At 45.0% G+C, this 21,638-nt stretch overlaps 1 protein-coding gene across 9 annotated transcripts in view; it reads right to left on the bottom strand.

The window, feature by feature from the left end:
• Positions 1-21,638, bottom strand: part of OTUD7A (OTU deubiquitinase 7A) — a 306,759-nt gene that overhangs the window by 17,910 nt on the left and 267,211 nt on the right. The gene's annotated exons all lie outside the window — the stretch shown is intronic.

Here is a 21,638-nt window from a genome sequence, read left to right as displayed (position 1 = left end):
ACAGCTGGAAGCAATTATTACGCTTGATTATGACCTCCCATGCACTGGGGTAATACAGGGGCTCACTACAGTGATGTAAATGGAATTACACCAGAGGAACAAAAATGACAGAATAAGTGAAAACAAAACCAAGTCCCTGTGTTGTGAGCATCACTTCAGGTACTAAAAGGAATGTGTAGTCATAATATTTGCTATGCAAATTAAGCTCAGTAAGCAAACATTATGTACTACTTCAGGATTTACTGTGCACCTCACAAACATACTGTATCGTGAGATTACAGGTGCAAAGGAAGGGCCCTCATTAAGGCAAAGATAATTTAATATTCAATCCCAGTGGCATATACTTCTGCCTCAAACCTATGCATGCAAAGGACATGAAGTGTTATTTGATTTACATGGTTTTACCATGAGGCTTGAATCCCAAATCCCTTTATTACTGTCACATGTGAGTCTTTGGATCTACATGTTCCCCCCATCCCCCAACAAAAAATACAAACTGATAAGAACATGGTAATTTTTTGGGTTTAGCACACCTTCAAGATACTTAAATTATAGTTTCCTTTTAAAGAACAATGACAGGTACTTATTAACGGTTTCATAATATTTTTAAGGAATCCATTAAAACTAGGTGTTCTATTGATATTGAAAATATACAAATTCACAACTTTACTAATAGTAGGATTTTTAAAAAAGCCATTTATAGAAAATAAACTTGATCCTAAATTGTCCCAGTAGTGCCACACTAATCTCTCCCTCAGTACAATATTTTAACTGCTAATATGTTTTTTATCTCCACATGTGCACATGGCTTTATTAAGTTCCTTATAGATGGTATTGTTAAAGCCCTGCATTGAGAATATATACTGTAAAGTGACTCTTGTAGGTAGCTTGAGATAGATATGAAGCAATATTATTCTTTTAATGTAAAAATTAATTGCTGAACTCCTGGACTCCATTCTCACTGCAAAGGATTCCCCTCTCTCAAAGGGAATTCACTGTTGTTAATTTATTGTAAGCTCCCCCTCTGCTTCCCATAGAAAAGCTCCCTGTCCACTCCCCATAGAAAAAGAGGCGATTTAAAATTCTAGGACAGACTTCACAGTCATTTCTAAAACGAATAGGGCCCGAATCAGGGACAGTGATTCGATTCGTTGATTTGGATCACTGTCCTGATTCGATTTGGCCAAATTTGAATCTGAAGATTTGGTGCTGATTCGGAGAATCAGCAATTTGGACATAGACACAGCTTTAAATGTGTTTTCTACATACCTCGAGGTACCAGGCGCAACTCGTGAACGCTTCCAATCTGGGGCGGATGGAGCATCCCACAGGAGTGTGGGGGAGCCCCTCCGTGTGAACCTGGAAGTGGACTGGAAGTACTTCTGGGTCTGCCATTGAGCGTGTGGGGGACCTCCCTGCACCCTCCCGGCTCGGCAATTGGCTGCAGGGGGGCCCCAGGTGCCCTTCCAGACTGAGGAGGCACCAGTCTAGGGGGCGGGGTCCCCCACATGCTCCCCAGCAGACCCAGAAGTGGACCAGAAGTGCTTCTGGTCCACTTCTAGGTCCACTACCAAGCGCTCTGGGGACCCCCACACAGTCCCGTGGAACATTCCATCTGCCCAGGCATCTCAGCATTCACAAGCTGTCTGGTACCTTGAGATATGTAGAAAAACATTTAAAACCGTGTCTATGTCCGAATCATCAAATCTTTCCAAATCTCTCTGAATCGATACAGAGGATTCTGATTTGATTTGGAGGGATTAAAGGGTCTCCTGATTCGATTCAGATTTGGAGATTCAGCTGCCGAATCAGGTCAAATCTCTGCTGAATCAAATCAGTGACTGAAGCTTCGCACAGCCCTAGTCTTTGTAGCCTCCAATTGGCTTACTAACAATACAGCTTGCAATTGGCTGGTGCTCACATACAGTCAAGCATATTTATTAAAAATCATATGCTAGTTAACACAGCCTGAAATAGACTTGACAGATAAAAGTCACTGCAACTATTCCTGAACAACAGCTTTAAAAAATATGGCAAGTGGCTTTTTTCCATTTCACAGTTTGTCATGCTACTTGCACAGGGTCATGGTAGTATGTTTCCAGTCATCTGTCCCGTTGTCTCACAGCCCTTTATATTGGTTTACTTTTAACAGCCACCAAGCAGATTTTCTAGATATTCCTAAAGCCCCTGACAAATTCCAATGCTAGAGAGATGCTCAAGAGCAAAACTTTTTAACAAGTATATTACTGTAAATGTACTATTGTCAAACAACTGATAATTATTCCAGGTTGATTATGAAGAGTCCCTTCACTGCCCCTCCCCTCAAACTGTGCAGTCAAATGTTATTCGTAACTTTGTAATGGCCTACAATTATGTTGCATGTATTTAAATTAAAATAAAACTAATTGTTTATAGATGATGATTGCCACAAACAGCTCTGTTCTCAAAAGGACTATCAGCTAGTAACGCCACCTTAGTAACTTTTATGTATACTGTATATTACTTGAATATGCAGCCCAATGGATCTAGCCAAGAGAAGAAAACCTTGTACAGCGGATTCCTCTAATGGTGGAGAGCATCTCTGAAGCTCGCTCTTTCAATCCTTGCCCAACTGCCAGTGTTGGGAACGTGGCAAAGAGTTGTTCCAGTCACATCCCAAACAAATTGCTGCCATAACAGTAATAAGCTATATGGATTTCCACGAGTCCCAAGGTTGCTCTAATCTGTATGAGGAATCAGTTCAACAGCTGAAAGATGCAGCATTCCCAGACATTCCCAGTGGCCCAGCACCACTTGACTGAGCTGCAGTATTCAAGCCTCACTCAGATTTGTTCCAACTGGTAATATGAAATCAGGTCACACTGAACACAATTTTGATTTAGTGGCCTCTGTAATTAACCAGTTACTGCCTTTGCTTGTATGGTTGAATTAAAGTGAATCAGTCTGAAATGTATGAGCAACTTCTTAGGAAGTATCGAAGAACAATAATAAATAATCAAGGTCCATATTTACTACATTTACCAAAATCCAAGATGATTGTAAATTTAAGACAACCCCCCAATAATTAGATTCTATACATGGAGATTTTTTAATGTGTTGGAATTTTCCACGTACTGAATCTAATTATTGGAAGATCATCTTAAATTCATCTCAACCACAACTGTGGCAGGGAAAGCAGTGGTGGGGAATGAAACCAGATTCCTACCCCTTGCCCCCACATGCCTGCCTCCCCACCCTTTGTCCCCCTATGTCTGCTCCCAGCTACTTGCCCCTGCCCCCCAAGAGCTGCTCCTCTTCTACTTGCCCAGCATCCCCCTGCCCCCCACATGCCCCATACCCCTCACTCCCACTGCCTGTTCTCTACCACCTGCTACCTGCCACTTCTTCCCCGTGTCTGTACCTGACCCCCTGTCGTTTGCCCTCCCCTACCACTTGCCCCCTCTGTGCCTGGTCCTGCGCCTGCCCCTCTGCTGCCCTTCCCCCCTGCCCCCACCACTTACATCTGGAAGCAGTGTGGCTCTGGGCACTCAGTAGTAGGCCTGTGCAAAGCAGCTAGTATCGCTTCAGATTCAGATTTGGATGATTCGAGGGACAGTGATTCGATTTGGTGATTCTAATCACTGTCCTGAATTGAACTGGCCAAACTGAACAGGCCCCATCCCCTGCCTGCTTGCCCAGCCCCATCTCCCTAACATTTTAGAAAAAAAAGGGAGAAAAAGCCCCGCACTTACTGGCTCCTGCCAGGCGGGGTAGCGGGGGGATCACCGCTGCCCCCCACTGACCTGCACCGTGTGGTGAGGTTCTGCCATGAGCCCCCAGGGGCCCCAATGGCCACTGCAGCAGGCAGTGAGTTCAGGGCTTTCCCCCACCGCCCCCAAAGTGCCGGAATGCTGGGGTTGGGCAGGGCAGCCATTGATGGGCCTGGGAGAGCAGGTGGGGGTCAGCAGGCACTCAGGGGGGGCTGAAGGAGCAAGCAGAGGATGGGGCCTGGTGGGGGTCCCCTCATGGTCCCTTCTGCCCTCCTCCAGCCTCCCTCCCCTTACCAGCATGGAGCCTGTGTCTAGCTCCCTGCAGCAGTGAGCAGGGACTGCCCGAATCTCCAAATCTTTTCTGAATCAATTTGGACCTTTTTATTCATCTCCTGATTTGATTTGGAGGTTCAGCCGCTGAATCGGGCTGAATCTCCTCCGAACTGAATCAGTAACCGAAGCTTCACACAACCCTACTCACTGGCAGCAGCTCCAGCCCAAACAGGCAGAAGCAGCAGTGGCAGCTTTGGGCCAGGGGACAGACAGTGTGTGTGCATGTTTGTTGGGGGGGGGGGGGGAGGCCTGAAGCTGAACTGCCACCTGCCCCAGGTAGGTACTCAAATTTAAGACAAGGCTTCCTCCTTCCCCCACCCTTGTTGACTGGGGAAAACCCCTCTCATCTTGGATTTGAGAAAATATGGTAATTTTATTGATGACCACGGGGAACCCTTCCCACACCTTCTGCATGCTGATACAATTATCTGAAACACCCCTGAGGAGGACATGATGTTTTCTATAGAGAATATCTGATACAACTGCTAATACCAATGCTGGTGCCTATTTGAGATTCTATTCATCACCCAAGAGATAAACTGTGCTGCCTAATTATAAGAATATTTTGGAAACATGCATTCAATATAAGGAACATGCAACACCTTGCAATATTGCCAGTATTTCACTAGATGGCATTAGAGGGTATAATTTACTAAGTGTTGTAATTAGAGCAGAGGGAACAAATCTGTTTGAACAATACCACTCATAATTTTTCAAAGACTATGCTACTTAGCAGATGTCGCTGTAGAGAAGGGCTCATGAGTAAAGCAGAAGGGACAACAAGCCTGTCTGCAGTTTGCTCAGGTGAGCTGTAGCTAGTACATGCTAGGCTCTTTCTCCCACAATTTTAAACTGCAGGTTTGGGAGTACTCTTACTCATCACTGTCTGCTGCCATAAAAAATTCCTGGTTCATCCTAATGTATGATAAGAGCAATTTATTAATACTTACAGGGTACCTTGGGCTAGTAATATTCAAGTAGTCAAGCATCCTCACTTATCCACTTCCTAGCACGACAGTTATGCTACATATTTTTGGAGACCCCAAGCTGAAATGCAAAGATCCAAAAGGGTCCAAAACACTGAGCCTTTTTTTCTAGGAACAGGGATGGCACCTACAACCAGGGCACACTGTGCTCATGGTTTGTGGACTATTTCATTCCGTTTTTTCATATTTTGCTTTCTGTAACAACAACTTCTGATAGCACGACAGACTCTTTCTCTTTAATACAGTTACCACCCAGGCTTTGCCCTAGGCATGATGGAAGGACAAACAGAAGAAAACTTTCACATAAGTATAAGCAGCTTCCTTCATTAAAAAGGCAGTCTCCAGTTCAATAATTTTGTTACTGAACAGCTACTTCCTCAAATCCAAGATGACTTCAAATTCAAGACACCCCCACCCCAATAATTAGATTCTATCTATGGAATAATATAAATTTGTTATAAATTTCTATATATCCAATCTAATTAGTGGGCATCCATCTTAATTCCCCTCCCCCCATGGTGGGGAAAGCAGCAGAAAGGGAGATTAGGAGCCCAACACCCACCCCTTGTCTCCCCAAAGTCTGTGCCTGCCCTCCTTGCTGCCTGTTCCCTGTATAAGATGCATAATTGTACACATGTGTATGATTGACTTTCACATGTTTGGTGGCTACAGCAGTATAGCCCTGAGTAAGGTACTTGGCTTTCTGTACATAATTCATGAGGCTAGACTGGCATCTCAGAATGGAATCGATATGCCCCTCCACCTGCCCCTTATACCTACCACACTCTCTGCCTCCCTACCCCTGCTCTCACCTGCAGACTCTTTCTCTCACACTCTGCTCCCACACCCCCTACCTCCTCGTGTGCCTCTCCCCTCCCCCCCTGCCCCTGTTACCTTCTACTGCTGCTACAACTCTGCTCCAGATCGAGGCACTCAGCAGACATAGTGGCTCCTGGCCTGGCTGGGTCAGGGCTGGAGGGACTGGAGATAGAGCAGAGAGTGGAGGTGAGGGGAAGGGACAGTTGGGTGCGTGGGGGGAGCAGCCTGCAAGGCAGAGCTTGGGGTGGGGGCTGGCACAGGCATGGAGTGGTGGCATAGTTGGGGGCAGGACAAGGTCAAGATAAAGTCTTTTTTTCCCCCTTCATCCTGTTTGAGGGGGAAAACCTCCTCTTGGACTTGAGTAAATATGCTATATAATTTTTTTAAAAGAACGGCAGTAATGATGAGAAAGATAAACTCTAAGAAAAACATAATTTTGGCCTAAGAGTAACATTAGAAAGTCCAAGTAAGTAAGTTTAAAAAAAAATAAATTAACATTGTAATTCAACATATTAGCTGGTGTGAATTTAGAAAAAAAATATCTGTTGCCCGTTCTGAGCATTCTCTTTGAAGAAACATTTCTATTTTCTTTTTTTTTTTTCTTTCTTTGGAAAAAATGTCATAATATTACCCTAAATTACATACTGGAGACTTTGATGGGAGAGGCTGGAGTAATTCTAAATGCATGTTAAAAACTGCAGTAATGAGACTATTGTGCCTAAAAGTAAATAATAATAATAATGATGATACTTTATACTTGGGCAGTGCCCTTTCATCCAAAGACTGCAGAATACCTTACAAACATGTTATTAAACCTTGTAACATCCCTGTGAAGTAGTTCAGTTCTGCACATTTGGCATGATTATTTATGTCTGGCAGCTATGACCAGGAAACTACTAAAAATCTTGTTCTTCCAGACAGAAGTTCTTGTAAGACCTGTAACAATTCAGTATTACATGAATTGAGAAAAATATGCCTGAAAGAAATTAGATATTTTTCTGACAATGTGATTTCAGCTTTACTAACATTATCCTGTTTCTAGAAGCTGGCAAAAAAGAAATGGATATAGGAAATTAGAAAAGCTAGATTTTTTGCATAAACATATTGAAACTTCTCCTTTTGATCAGTAGGCCTTCCTTTCATTGGTTAAAAAAAGAAAGTTACAGTATATGCATGCATCCAAAGTAATAAATAATTCTCAATTGAAATACAAGAAATACAAATAATTATATGTAGGAACTTAGTAGAGTATGTTTAGACAAAATTCAGGAGATTAGTTACAGTATTTTTTTAGTTGAGGGGGCAAGTTTTGCTTGAAGTCCTGGGCTCGATTTGGTTATGTGCAAATAACCTCCACAGAACAGAGATCTCAGTCACTTGTGAGAATTCTTACAGAAGGCAATACTAAAGCATGGCAATACTATAAGCAAGGCAAGACTAAAACTGTGGTAGGAGTTCATCTTCAAATGCCACAAAACACAGGATAACAGTTACAATAAGTAGGAAGGGACAATTATCTTGCTGAGAACTATCTAACATAATTACAGTTGTGCAGTCACACTTATGTGCTATTTGCAGTCTCTCTAAGTCGTAGTTTCATAGCTGGTAGGGTCAGAAGGGACCTAAGTAGATCACCTAGTCCGACCCCCTGCCATGGGCAGGAAAGGACTCTGGGGTCAAATGACCCCGGCTAGGTGGCTGTCTAGCCTCCTTTTGAAGACCCCCAGGGTAGGGGCAAGCACCACTTCCCTTGGAAGTTGGTTCCAGCTGCTAGCCACCCTGACAGTGAAGTAGTGCCTCCTGATATCTAACCTGAATCTACCCTCAGTCAACTTATGGCCATTGTTCCTTGTTACCCCTGGTAGTGCTTGGGGGAACAGGGACTCTACCATTGCCTCCTGGTCCCCCTTGGCAAGTTTATAGGCAGCCACCAGATCCCCTCTCAGCCTTCTCTTGTGGAGGCTGTACAGGTTCAGGTCCCGTAGCCTCTCCTCATAGGGCTTGCCCTGCTGCCCCCTAATCATGCAAGTGGCCCTCCTCTGGACCCTCTCGATGCTGTCCACATCCCTCCTGAAGTGCGGTGCCCAGAACTGGACGCAGTACTCCAACTGCGGCCTGACCAATGTCGCATAAAGAGGGAGGATCACGTCCTTGGACCTGCTCATGATGCATGTATGGATGCATGACAAGGTGCGGTTGGCCTTCCTGACCGCATCCCCACACTGTCAACCAACGTTCATTTTGGCATCAATAATGATGCCAAGATCCTTTTCTGCCTCTGCACTGACAAGAAGGGAGTTCCCCAGCCTGTAGGTGTACTGCTGGTTCTTCCTCCCCAGGTGCAATACCTTGCATTTGTCCATGTTGAAACCCATCCTGTTCTCATCCGCCCACCTCTGTAACCTGTCCAGATCTAGTTGTAGCCTGTCCCTCTCTTCTAGCATGCTCACTTCATCCCACATCTTAGTGTCATCTGCAAACTTGAACAAGGTGCTTTTCACCCCCTTGTCCAAGTCGCCGATGAAGTTTTGAACAGTGCAGGCCTGAGGACCGAGCCCTGGGGAACCCCACTGCCCACATCCCTCCAGGTCAAGAATGACTCGTCCACCACCACTCTCTGGGTGTGGCCCTCCAGCCAATTTGACCCATCTGACTGTGTAGGTGTTGACACCACAGACGCCTAATTTTTTAATGAGGATGGGGTGAGAGACAGTGTTGAAGGCCTTCCTAAAGTCCAGGAACACTACGTCCACAAGGCTTTTGTGACCTGGCAATAGAGGGCCACCAGGCTGGTCTGACAGGGCCTGCCTCTTGTGCGGGCCGGGAGTGATCCAGGCCCTTTTTCATGCTGCGCGGGCTGCGGCCAGCAGCCCGGGCATGCTGGATCGGAGAAAGCAGGCGGCATGCTAGAATTAGTCATGGACGTGTAACAGTTGATTCAAGATTGTTTGCTTACACCGTAGATGGTCGCGGTGTAGGCTGGACAGTTTTCCAGGCACAGCTCCGATTAAATCCTCGTTTGAGGACTACGACAAACTCGGGTCTCTCCCACGGAGTGGTTGAGGCTCCGTGGATCCTTTTGCGCGCAGGGAAAGGGATACGTCGAGGATTGCGAACGGCGATGGGGAGATGCTAGAGGCTGATCAGACCCCTGTTGCCTGCTTGAAGTGCACTGGGTCCAAAAGGCTCCGCAGCACTTAGAGATCTTCACACAGCGTGAAGATCCCTCCTCCTGGTGTTCGTGGAGTCCTCCAACTTGGGCAGAAACCACTCAAGCTTTTTATACAGCTAGCAAGCCAATCACTAGCCGCCACGTGTGAATAATTTCACACGAGCCAATAATGGGGCTCGAATTATCACACAATGGTGGGAACTCTTTGCAACGAGCATTTCTTAACTGCAAAGAAGAAATGAACACTGCAAAGAAAGCTACAAATTGGTGGGAAAATAATTCAGTGGCGCCAAAGCATACACAAAACAAAAATCACACCCTTGGGTTGTGACATCACCCCTTGCTGAAGGCACAACTGAATTATGCTGCACGCTAGTCATTCGAGTGATCCAGAGCTTATCACGAGTCGTCAAATGAATAAACAAACAAACAAACAAACATAAAATCCCCCAACATAAAATTCGCTCTCCTGGGATTGAGTTGCACAATAACCAACACAAATACACATAATCAGATTCAAAACAAAAACTACACGATCAGGGCTTCAGTGGGCGTCATGGCAAAGTCGTACGTCAGGCCCTCACTTCTTCCGATGATGTTATCCTTCTCAGGGCCTCTCTTCACCACGCATTCTGAATTCCGGATCTGTAAACAAAAAACTCTCAAAAAAAAAAAAATAGGTTAACGCATCTCAACATATTTACAAAGTTTCCATGGAACTTTACTATAATACAGAGGTTCACCACCCTAAACTACCCTCTTTTGTACACTCAACTAGATGAAATTGTCGAGGAGCCATCATCTAGCTCTTCTAGATAACGGAAATCTAACTCATAGGCCAACTGCCATTGGCCTGCGTCCCCTAAAATCCGAAGTTGCCGCTTATTGAGTCCAGAACGCTGTAGGAGAAATCCAAACATGTATCGCTCTTCTGGTGTTCTCTGTGGCAATGATGGAAGATCGGGTTCACGGTGTCTTGTGCCTTGAATCTTGGTCGGGTGTCGACAGTCCCGATCAAGAGATAATCTTGGCTCCATCAGGATACGCAGTCGTGACAACTGACGAAGGAGATTACACACGGGTTAGTTCACCATTGGGTTAAGCAGAATCCGGAGGACGACGATGTTCTTTCGCCCATAAACTTCAAGACAACTATCTAGGCTGTGAATGGTTACTGGAACGGTTCCAGGGTCTCGTAGATGATGGTGAGGCCATGGTCTTATTCGCTGGAGTGATGTCAGTCCCAGCGCACATGCTCTGGGGTTCCAGGCACAGTACAAGACTCCGATGATTGCTAACATGAGTTGTTCTGCGCCGGTATGTTCTGGCCGTCCTTCATGCCATACGTGGGCTTTTTGACTGATCAGTCCTGCAACAAGCACTGGCAGTGGAATAGGCCAGTGAACGTTGACCGCTATCATGTCGATGTCAGTGGCATGTCCTCTACTCCATGAAGCTCGTCTGACCAAGAAGCTTGCTTTTTCCTGGTTCAACAGGTTGGATCCAAGTTCCACGACTAAACGTCCCAACCATACCGCTAGAGTCTCTTCAGGTTGGATTCTCGATTCTCTGCACAAATCCTGTAATTCAGTTCTGGTGCGAGCATAATAGACAGTAACAATTCGATTAGTCGTTGTTGTAGGCTGAACTGCTGCTGCAGGAGTTACTGCTGCTGTTGCTGCTTCAGGCAGGAGGGGCGGATGCACTCCTCCGCTTGACTCTCTCTTTCATCGGCAGGAAGGTGTGGTTGGCAGAGGCGTCGCCGCGTCGCTAGGCGGGGTTGCCGGAGACAACGCTGCGTCGATGGGCGGAGTCGCTGACCGAACTCTCGCGGGTTCTTCCGAAGCTGCACCCTTCCTTTCCGGTTCTTCCACGCGGTCTCCCTCTTGCTCGGCACCATCTTGAACTGGCGTTTCAGGATCCCTTCTCTCAGCCACTTCTTTGACCGCTTGAACAGCCATACGCAGCTGGGCCTTCAAACTTAAATTCTTATTCATTAAATCAGCAATTGTACGGAAAGTTGCACTCAATTCTCCCCCCTTGTTGTACCGTGGGGCCACCCTCTCATCTGCGGCGCGTTCCTCCATCTCCAAATCTTCGCGGAGCTCAGATGGAAGCTCGCGACCCCTTAATCTAGACGCCATGAGGGGAGGGAACCAGCCGATCAGCACTGGCTCTTCACTCTCCCGAGCATATCGTAGGCATCGGGCACACTCCCGGGTGAGGGTCGGGTTCACTGCGCCCGTCGGGTTGACTCTGGCGAGGGACACAGTATCGAGGGGCCTGAACAGGACCCACTCGTCGCACATTATACACCCAAACGCCGCAGGGAGCAAATACATTTCTCTCTCTCTCTTGGGGCTACATCTTTGGAGGTTCCCTCTTCTCCCTTCAGTGAAAGGCGTCCGCTGATAAATCTCTCACCCGTTCCGCCCGCCTGGTGGTAAGCGATATGCACCTCCAGTTCCTCAAAACTTTTCACTTGGCGTTTGTTATCACGCCAAGGGCAGTTCTTAACTAATTCTAGCTTTAGCGTGTTCTTTCCTGATCCCATCCTCGTCGCCATGTGCGGGCCGGGAGTGATCCGGGGCCCTTTTTGTGCGCCGCGGGCTGTGGCCAGCAGCCCGGGCACGCGGGGTCGGAGAAAACAGGCGGCACACTAGAATTAGTCACGGACGCGTAATGGTTGATTCAAGATTGTTTACTTACACCGAAAATGGTCGCGGTGCAGGCAGGAAAACTTGCTTGAGTTGTGGTTACAGATAGAAAAGAAGAGAGGCGGACTAGAGTTCCTTCCCGTGAACATTCTTCTAGCCCATCCGGTTGGAGGCTCTAAAACGTGAGCCTGTCGCGCCAACCAAAGAAAGTACTTGAAGTGAAGAGCTCTGAATAGACTCACTTGAAGTTTGCTAGGTTCCGTGGATCCTTTTTACGCGCAGGGAAAGGGATACGTCGAAGATTGCGAACGGCGACGGGGAGAGGCTAGAGGCTGATCAGACCCCTGTTGCCTGCTTGAAATACGCTGGGTCCGATAGGCTCCGCAGTGCTTAGAGATCTTCACACAGCGTGAAGATCCCTCCTCCTGGTGTTCGTGGAGTCCTCCAACTTGGGCGGAAACCACTCAAGCTTTTTATACGGCTAGCAAGCCAATCACTAGCCGCCACGTGTGAATAATTTCACACGAGCCAATAATGGGGCTCGAATTATCATACAAATGGCGGGAACTCTTTGCAACGAGCATTTCTTAACTGCAAAGAAGAAATGAACACTGCAAAGAAAGCTACAAATTGGCGGGAAAATAATTCAGTGGCGCCAAAGCACACACAAAACAAAAATCACACCCTTGGGTTGTGACACCTCTAATGAACCCGTGTTGATTGCCCCTAAGCATAAATTCCCCTGCTGGCCCCTCGCAGATATGCTCCTGGTTAATTTTCTCAAAAAGCTTCCCTAGGACTGAGGTAAGACTAACGGGCCTATAGTTTCCTGGTTTGCAAATGTACTGGCTTGAAATTTTATGCAGAAAACTACAAGACAGGTCAAGCATGAAAATTAGGGGTGCACTGATAAAAAGTTTTTGGGCTGATACTGATGGCTGATTATTAACAAGCCATATTGGCTGATACCAATCCAATTGCTGATATGCAGTCCAGCAGCTTGGTGAGTAGTGTCCAGCTGGTAAGTCTGTTGAGAGGGGGGCAGACAAAGGTTCCCATGGTGAGGGAGGGAGTGGGGCTGGGGTTTGGGCAGAAGCAGGGGTAGGTGCTGCCAGGACGGGATGGGGCACGGTATGCAGCTGTGGCTCATTTGGAGGGTGGGGTGGGGAGGCTCCTGCCAATGCACACCCCCCCAGTGGAGGCATGGGGGAGTATGTACCCCCTGGATCCGTGGGGGGGCTATGGATCTATGGGGGGGCTACAGCCACCCCAAAATTCATTGTAGCCTCCCATCCCAGAGCTACCACTGCCTCACCTGCCCCCACCCACCCTGAGTGCAGCCCAGACCCAGTCCCCACTGGGAGAGCCTCACACAGCTCCAGTCCCAAATGTGCAGCAGCAGCCTGCCCTCACCCCACACAGATCCAGGGGCTACACAGCACCCATGCCTCCCCTGGGCGTGTGTGCAGTGGTGGAAGCAACCCCCTGCCTACTCCCATGCCCCCCAGATGAGCCATGGCTTTGTCCTGCACCCTGCCCCACTCTGGCTGTGCAGCACCTGCCCCTGCCCCACTCCCTCCCTCACCTTGATCTGCCCCCCAACAGACTTACTAGCCAGATGCTGCTCTCCAAGCTTGCGGGCTGCACTCCTGGCAGTGTGCATACAGCGCAGCTGCACACGTGCATGCAGCATTTGTCAGTGACCTTAATCAGCCACATCAGCCAAAAAAAGCTGACTGCCGATAATGTAAATTTTCCTTTTATCAGTATTGATACAATATGGACCGATGTATCTGTGCATCTCTAATGAACATCACGCTACTGCCACAACAAGTACTAAAAATTTCATGCATTGCTTAAAAGGAAAGATAAAGCTTCTTTCAAAAGCACAAGTTAAATTATCACAGACTATGGAGACTTTTTAAAGAGTCCAACACACTAAGGGAAAAATAGAATGTACAGCTTAGTTCTACATCAGAGAAGGCAATCTCCCTAAACTATTTATCTGAAGTTAAGGTCACTGCTGAGTTCCTGCAGGAAGTATCCTGCATGGGATTCAATTTAGGTCACAACTGGTCCCTTTCTGCCAGAGGCTTTTAAGACAGGTTCTTATTATCTTTACTTTTTTCAAGCAGGCTTCTTCATGTCACTCTTGGAGCTTGGAGGTTTTCAACTCCCTACCATTCCTCCTCCACATTAACTTCAAGAGGTCTTGCATTTTAGCACCCTTTCCCCTGACAGAAGAGGGCTGCCTGGATGGACAAGAACACTCCTTATCTTAGCAACTGTCTTGCATCTCATGAACAAGTGTCCAATTATAATCACCAAAGAAAGAATTTTAGGGTGCTTGTACATGTGACAGGGGTTTAGTTTCCCTTATTTGAAATGGTAGGTTTTTAAAAACCTACCATTTCAATTTAAGGAGAACTAAACCAAACTAAACCCCTGTCATGTACACAAAGGATAAAGGTCCCAATCCTTAAAGCCTACCTGCTTCTCCCAGAGTGGGGCTAGCTGCCAGCAGGCCAAGTGGTCCCTGAGCAGTGGTGCTTCCCTCCACGGTGGTGGCACACCCCAGGTAGCACCTGTCCATTGGCACCCAGCCTGACCAGTCCTGGGGGGTGCTGCCACTGTGGAGGGAAGCACCGGTCCTTGCACAGAGCAGGGGCTGCGCAACCTGGTAGCAGTACATGCAGGCAGGCTCAATTGAGGAAAAAAGCAGTGAAGAGCCTGATCTTTTTTTTTCCTTCTGGATCCTGTCTGCCTGTATGAGCTGTGCAGGGCCTGGTGCTTCCCTCTGAAGCTGTGGTGCCCCCTGTGCAGGTCCTGGATGGGCTGCTAGCGGGCAGGGGCTGCCTGGGGGGTGCCACAGTTCAGGGACCACTTGGCCCACTGGCAGCTTGTGCTGCTTGCCCCCTGTCCCCCCCCTGCCCCCTCCCCACACTGTGGGAGAGGCAGGTAAGCTCTAGCTGTGCACCATTGCTGCTGCCTTCCTGCCACCTGGGACCTCCTGAGAATGGCTGGCTTGCTGCTGGGGCAGAGTGGCAAGGTGGCAGGAGGGCGGCTGGGTGTGTTGGCAGCAAGAGAAGGTGGCACGGAGGGTGCGCAGGGTTCTGGAAACCCGCCAAGCCTGAGTTTCCCCAAGCACACTGGCTTCCAGTGCCCTGTGCACTGTTGCACTTTATGTAGCAAAGTAAAATACCTTGGATGGATTTTACCTTGTTATGTAACGAAGTCACTTAAAGTGGAATATGCTGCCAAGTGTGTAGATAGCAATGCTATTAAAGCAGTGTCACTTTAAAGTGGCAATTAAGCCACTTTAAAGGCCAATTTTGTTGTGTGTACATAGGTCCTTAAAGTATAAAAAGTTAAGACTGAGAGAGATGAAAATGTGTGCTGAAATCAAGCAACTGAGCCTCAACTACAAATCTGCAAATTATATACAGATGTCAGGAACTGGTCACCATACAGGCTGCAACTTTGAACCATACCAGCTACTACTCTCAATATTGAAATGGTAACATGAAAGATCTATTCAAAACCTGTGTATTCATTCTGGTTATATTATCTCTTTAAAGTGACATGGTTTCACTTTACAGACTTCCATTTTCCAGAGTCTTTTCAAATTGTACTTTTATACTAAGATATGGTTCATTTGTGAAAAGTATCCTCACAGGGGTTGGATTGCAACAGATTTTTTTTTGGCGAGCTGGAAGACAGCTGACATGTCCATTATATACAATGCAAAGCTAAACTGGTTGCCAAGCACCTACCTGAAATTCCCTGAAAGAAAAGACTTTGCAGAACAGGTGTTGAGTGTATGGGAATAAAATAATTTCAAGGCTCTGTGATAGTTAAAGATGAATGGTTTTACTGAATTAATTTTCCTATCACATACTTTTTTATCAACATACTCTTCTTTAGCCAAAACATGTGTGTGTCACTATTACTCTCCAGGTGGAAGGGCTTAACTGAACTCACTTAAGAGACCTGAGAGAACAGCAGGTTTGGGGTTGTTCACAACATGCGTATCTGCCCTCTTTTGGGAATCTAAAACACTTTTGTAGTACCAGAGAAAGAGAGGCAGGGAATCATACCTGTGTCTCTTGTCTGGTCATGCATCATACTTGTTAAGTACCAGGCTGGACTTCTTAACCATTCCCATTTCCATAGTAAATGGGAATGGTTAAGAAGTCTAGCCTGGTACTTAACAAGTATGATGCATGACCAGACAAGAGAATAGTAAATAAGGAATAGTAAATAAGATTCCTTCCAGGGCAAGAGGAATAAACAAAAAAAATCATGGAATCACATAGAAGTAGATCTGGAAAGGATCTTCATAGTTCTAGTCCAACCCCCTGCCTGAGTCAGGATCATCCCCATCCAAGTCATCCTATAAAAATTCATAATCTAACCTCTCAATAAAGTTACATAGTCAATAATGACACAACACAAGGCATAACATGCTAACCTGCCACAGGTAAACCAGGGAACGATGGCATTCAATGTCCTGCTTCTGTTAAAGGTTGTTAATATACACTTGAGAGATCCCAGGTACAGGGCCATGCCCCCCCCCACTACAGGGGAAGGCAGAACCCCCCCACAGTCCATATCAACCTGGCCATGAGGCAAAATTCTTTCCTGACCTATGGCAATAAATCTGACCCTGAGTGGAGGGGCAAGACCCCCTATCCAGGAACCTCTGGCTTTAAGTCCCAGCAGAAGAATTGGCATACCCCAGTCAAAATCCCCAGGTTAGGTTGCAGCCAACACCCAATCACTCTGAGGAAGGCTTTAAAAAAAAATCCTGCCACATGTAGCAGAAGGGGGAAGGGGAGGTTGTGGGGTGTGTGCAAATTCCCTTCACACAGTGCCTGCCCCGCTTTGAGAGCTTGTTCTCGCTGTGAATCAGCAGGCGCACCAGGGCTGATGTCATATGCAGGTGTCCCGCACTGATGAGAGAGGAAGGAAGAACTAGAGAGGCAGCGCGGGGAACTTTGCAGCAGTGAGACACCGGTGAGTGTTGCCTAAGCGGGTGAAGAGACTGTTTTTACAGACTGCAAGTCCAGAGTAGCTTTCAGCCTCAGGGGGCTTTGACACCCAAGAGAAGCAGTCAGGGTGAGCCTACCTGCTGCAGCTGACACAGTGGTCCAGGAGTGGAGGGAACCGCTCAGGTGAATGGCACAAGTGAAGTGCAGACAAGGGGGAATGGTGAACATGCCATTTATTTTATTTTCTTCAATTGATTTGGGCCAGGTGAGCCAGTTTAAGTTAAAAGTGGAATTGATGTGCCCACTGACTAGAAGACTGAATGAATTGCGGGGCATGATTTATTTGATGAATTGAACTTTGAATTGATTTGGAGGCACAAGGACTCTTTATTGATCAAAGATATGATTTATTTATGAATTGATTGATTTGATTTATTTGATTAAATGAACTGTGAAATGATTCCACAATTGATGCTATTAATGAACTGGCCCCACAGAACTGTAGGGACAGGGCTGGCCATGAATTAATCCACAAGCATGTGAACCATTTATTTACTCTGGGAAGTTGATTTTCTCTATCACATGACAGACTTAATGAATTCCTGCTGAGCATGGTTAGCTAAGGTGCTCCCCTATTGCACTAACAGTCCAGGACCCCATACACATCAGGGAAAGGAGGCATGGATCCCAACTTGAGACCCAGTTGGTATGTGGAAGGGGGTGAAAGGGGAGGAAAAGCCCCCCCCCCCAAACATCCATGATATGTGCACCTCATAAGGGCTATTATATATGACCAAGGACCCTCACTCTAATTTGCAAGATCAAGGCATGGCAGGTGAGTCAAGGGTTAAACCCTGTGAGCAATATGCATCAAAAGCAAAACTGCATGGCCTCAGAAGTTGGTCCCCTAGGAACAAGAGTGCTTGGGCCCTGCAGCACAGCTTATATTGGCACAACCCCTCACATGTAGCTATGCTGATATCATCCCTGACCAGTGGTTGTCCAACCTCTTCTTGAACGCCTCCAGTGATGGAAAGTCTACAACTTCCATTCTATTGGACTCCAGTCTATTCCACTGTCCCACTCTTCTATTAGTGATGACGTTTTTTCTGATATCTGATCTAAACCTACTTTGCTGTGACTTCAAGCCATTGGTCTGCATCCTGCTCTCTGAAGCAAGACCTATGAGTTCAGCTGACTTCTGCCTTATTTGAGATGTTTATGCTTAGCCGCATTTTTTATCTGAAAGTAGCACTGGCAACATAATTAGATATGATTTATCCAAAGCAAGCTAAAACTAGGAGTTTGATTTGATATCCAAAAAATTCACATTGGTACCAATGGGTGCTTATATATTTGCAGTGAAGCTGTTCCGACGCACTAATTGTAGCACATGGGAGCTGACTTGATTAACAGTCTGCTGGAACGTGGTAATTACTGTGCTCCAGCATCTTATGTATTAGTGTCTGTCTCTGCACTGAAAAATGGCAGTGGGGGCACTTTAAGTTAATTTGTTCAATGAGCTTTAGTTAAAGTGCCCCTGCCGTCATTTTTCAGCATGGGGATGCTGATACATGAGACGCTCCGAGTGCTTTAATTAGAGTTCTTGGAACTACTCTAATTAAAGTCCTCCCCCCCAAAACACACACTCCCAGAGCATGTGGGCATCTGGACGGAAGAGGATCCCTTTATAAACTAAAGGCAGCTCTCTGTACATAGAAATCTCAGCTAAGTAAATTGTTGGTCTTTGATTCATTGCAATAACAACTCCAAACATACTAATATTCAGATAGAATTAAGTATTAAAAAGCCTAGACTGAGGTTTTCAAAGCTGTCTAGCATATCTTGATGCATTAATGTCAACTCTAAAATCAGCTAAGTATCTTTGAAAGTCTCAGCCCTAATCTATTGTTTGCTTTTTGAGGTAGAATATTTTAGTGGGATCACATGGAAAGTCAAATCATATTACTCAATAATCTTCAAGCTCTTCCCAAGCATTAATTAAACCCCAGAACACTCCTGCATGTAGGGAAGTTAGTATCCATTCTACAAATTAGGGAATGGAAAAGCTCTACATCACAAGATAGTCCAAGATGGTATTGAAATAAGGAGTTTGACCATCAACTGTCTACTTACCAAGCAGCCAATGCAACTCATGTATATATGGAAATACACATAATCTGCTTGTCATCAATCACAGCCTGTGAGATAGCTGGCTTTGCATCTAATAAATTATTAGTAGACTACTTGTTAACCACAACTGAAATGTTTCAGTTTGAATGCCATGCTCCCAGGAGAAAACAAATATTAGAAAGGTTGATTCTTTTAGTTTTTAAAATATATTTTAAAACAATATACTTGGGAGCACTGAATGTCTTCTGCTTAATACCCTAGAGTGGTAACTCTCAAAGGGAGTGCCAAAAGATTATTTTAAGGTGATATACCAGATTAGCACTGTTACACATAATTCTGAAGATAAACCCAGAGATTTCAAATAGGGATCTCTGGTGTCAAAAACATTCTGACCTGATGTTGCCTTTCTGAGTTCTCTGCAACAAAAGAATTCCTCGTTTTTTTTTCACTACAGAAAAATAAAGTGAAAACTAAGGGCTGGCATTTACTGAGGGGTGCCTTGAGTCTAAAAAAGGTTAAGAACCATTCCTCGGAAGTTATGCGTCTTTCATCAGTTTTATATCCATTCATGTCCACCTCCTTCCTTTCATGTCCTACCATTTAATTTACCATTTATAAATAGCTTCGGCCCAAACAGACTTATTTATTGTGCTTCTTTTATGACTCCTTATTTAGTAATGCTTTTGGGAGTGTAAATGTCAAGGATACTGTTAGAATCTCAACACCCATCTGTGTGTTTGCATGGGAAGGGGCTTGAATAGGGAAGAAGAGGAAGGCAGAAGGAATGAAACAGGTGAAGAGCAATGACAGTTTTTTCTTTAATCCATTTTATCCATATTCAGTAAAGCCTCCACAGAGGTGATTACACTAATCAGTGAGATGCAGCTGTCTACTGAAGCTCTCATCTTTGAGAATTAGCCAAAACTGAGAGTAGCAGCAAAGCTGTACAGAATCAATGAACTAGAACTAAATTATGTATAAGAGAAATTTCAGAAAGCCCGTTTTTTTCCTAGCAAAATAGCAGTGGCGGTAATTTGACAGTTTAATCTACAATATTTTTAAGAGGATTATGACTAAAGTTTACCTTTTTAACATATATGAGAGAAATGAATTAAATCCCATTTTTCTCCAACACTTTTCCACCAACAGACTATGTACCTTTTGCTAAGGACACATTTAAATACTGTTTTAAAGGCTTGGTTTGTTCTGTCTCTGCTTTATTGAAGGATTACTAGCAAATAAATAAAATGACAATGCTTCCCCCATCACCAAAACACAACAATAATAATTATTATAATTAATGTGCTAGTGTGAAAAATGGCCACAAATCTCTCTTCCTGTTTCACAAATAGTCTCCAGATATTGTCCCTATCCTTCTAAACACATTTGGGAAATTGTGGGGACTAAGCAACAAAGAAACATAGTAACTATTTACTTCAGAATGTCTCCTTGTAACATTTAAATCAAAGGATGCTTTGAGCTATGTTGGGAGTAGAACCATCACATTTATTCATTTATGGGAAATCAGTCTTTATAAAAAGAGTTACTGTGCCTTTGAACTGACAAATTCATGAATAAAAGCTTTTAGAAATAACCAACTAAACACTCATGATTAAAAGAATTTGTTTGACAGTTGCTTATTTCACACTAAGGGTCCAGAAATTAAAAGAGCCATTTTTAGTTTACCAGTCCCCCCCCTACCCAACCCAACCCAATCCAATCCAATCCAAAAAAAGTATCTTCAAAGAACTTCATATTTGTCTGATGGAGGAAAGGAATATATTTTAGAGAGGAATCTCTTTCAAGTGCTACAAAAGTACTGAAGCTTTCACTTTTAAATAATAAAAAAAGCCCCAATTCCACCCATGTTTGGCATTATGCTCGTGGCCCAGGTAAAACCATCTGTTACTTTTATGTCTTATTATCCCATCCTGAAAAGCATTACTGTGCAAAGAGTAGCAATCTATACTAACAATCACATCTATTAGCAACCTAAAATCAATCATCACAGTCTAGCAATCCTTAAACTGCTCTGCAAGCTCTCCAAACAAACTACCTTACAAGGTGAAAGACACAACTCATTATGCAGACAGAAGGCATTTTGACCACATTAGAACAAAGACTGTCACTGTTCTAAGCAGTGAATTGTTGTGGCTGTTACTTAGGATATATCTCTTTATGAAATAAATAATATTTGGCAGCCTAAGTTAATTATTCACACTAGAATAACTATTTATAGTACATCACCACAGAACCGGTATCTGTTTCTCCAATCACAAATAAGTCTCAGCAGAAATACTTCTTTATACCAGAGATAAGGATTATAGGAGTTGCAGATGTTCCTTCTGCAAAGGTACACCTTGACTATTGAATTGTATTTTGTTGTAGCTTCATGCAATGAAACTTTGCTGGTCTTTCAAATCATCAAAGTGGTACAAGAGCTCAGTTATAACTTGATATTAAGTATAAATGACATATTGTTTATCAAGGTGGCTTTATGTATACTGGAATGATATGTATTCTTTGCACACAACAAGAAAAAGGATTCTGACTCATAACGACTAAAGGGTTGCTTTAGTGGAACAGCTTGATCTTTACTGTGTGTCCCCCATCCTCCACTACTACATAAAGTGATATAAAAGCTACTTCGAGCTCTGCATAATTGGACAGCTACTCTGTACAGAAAGAATCCTCAAGTGAACTTGCACAATCACTTTTCAGCTGCTTTGTGCCAACAGAATGCCACAAAACATATGAAGGAGAGGTTAGGAGGTTCTGAAACACAAAACAGAAGGCAG

This window comes from Alligator mississippiensis, chromosome 11 (assembly GCF_030867095.1).
Source record: "Alligator mississippiensis isolate rAllMis1 chromosome 11, rAllMis1, whole genome shotgun sequence".
Lineage (NCBI taxonomy): Eukaryota > Metazoa > Chordata > Crocodylia > Alligatoridae > Alligator > Alligator mississippiensis.
This window is presented reverse-complemented; position numbering and strand designations above follow the sequence as displayed.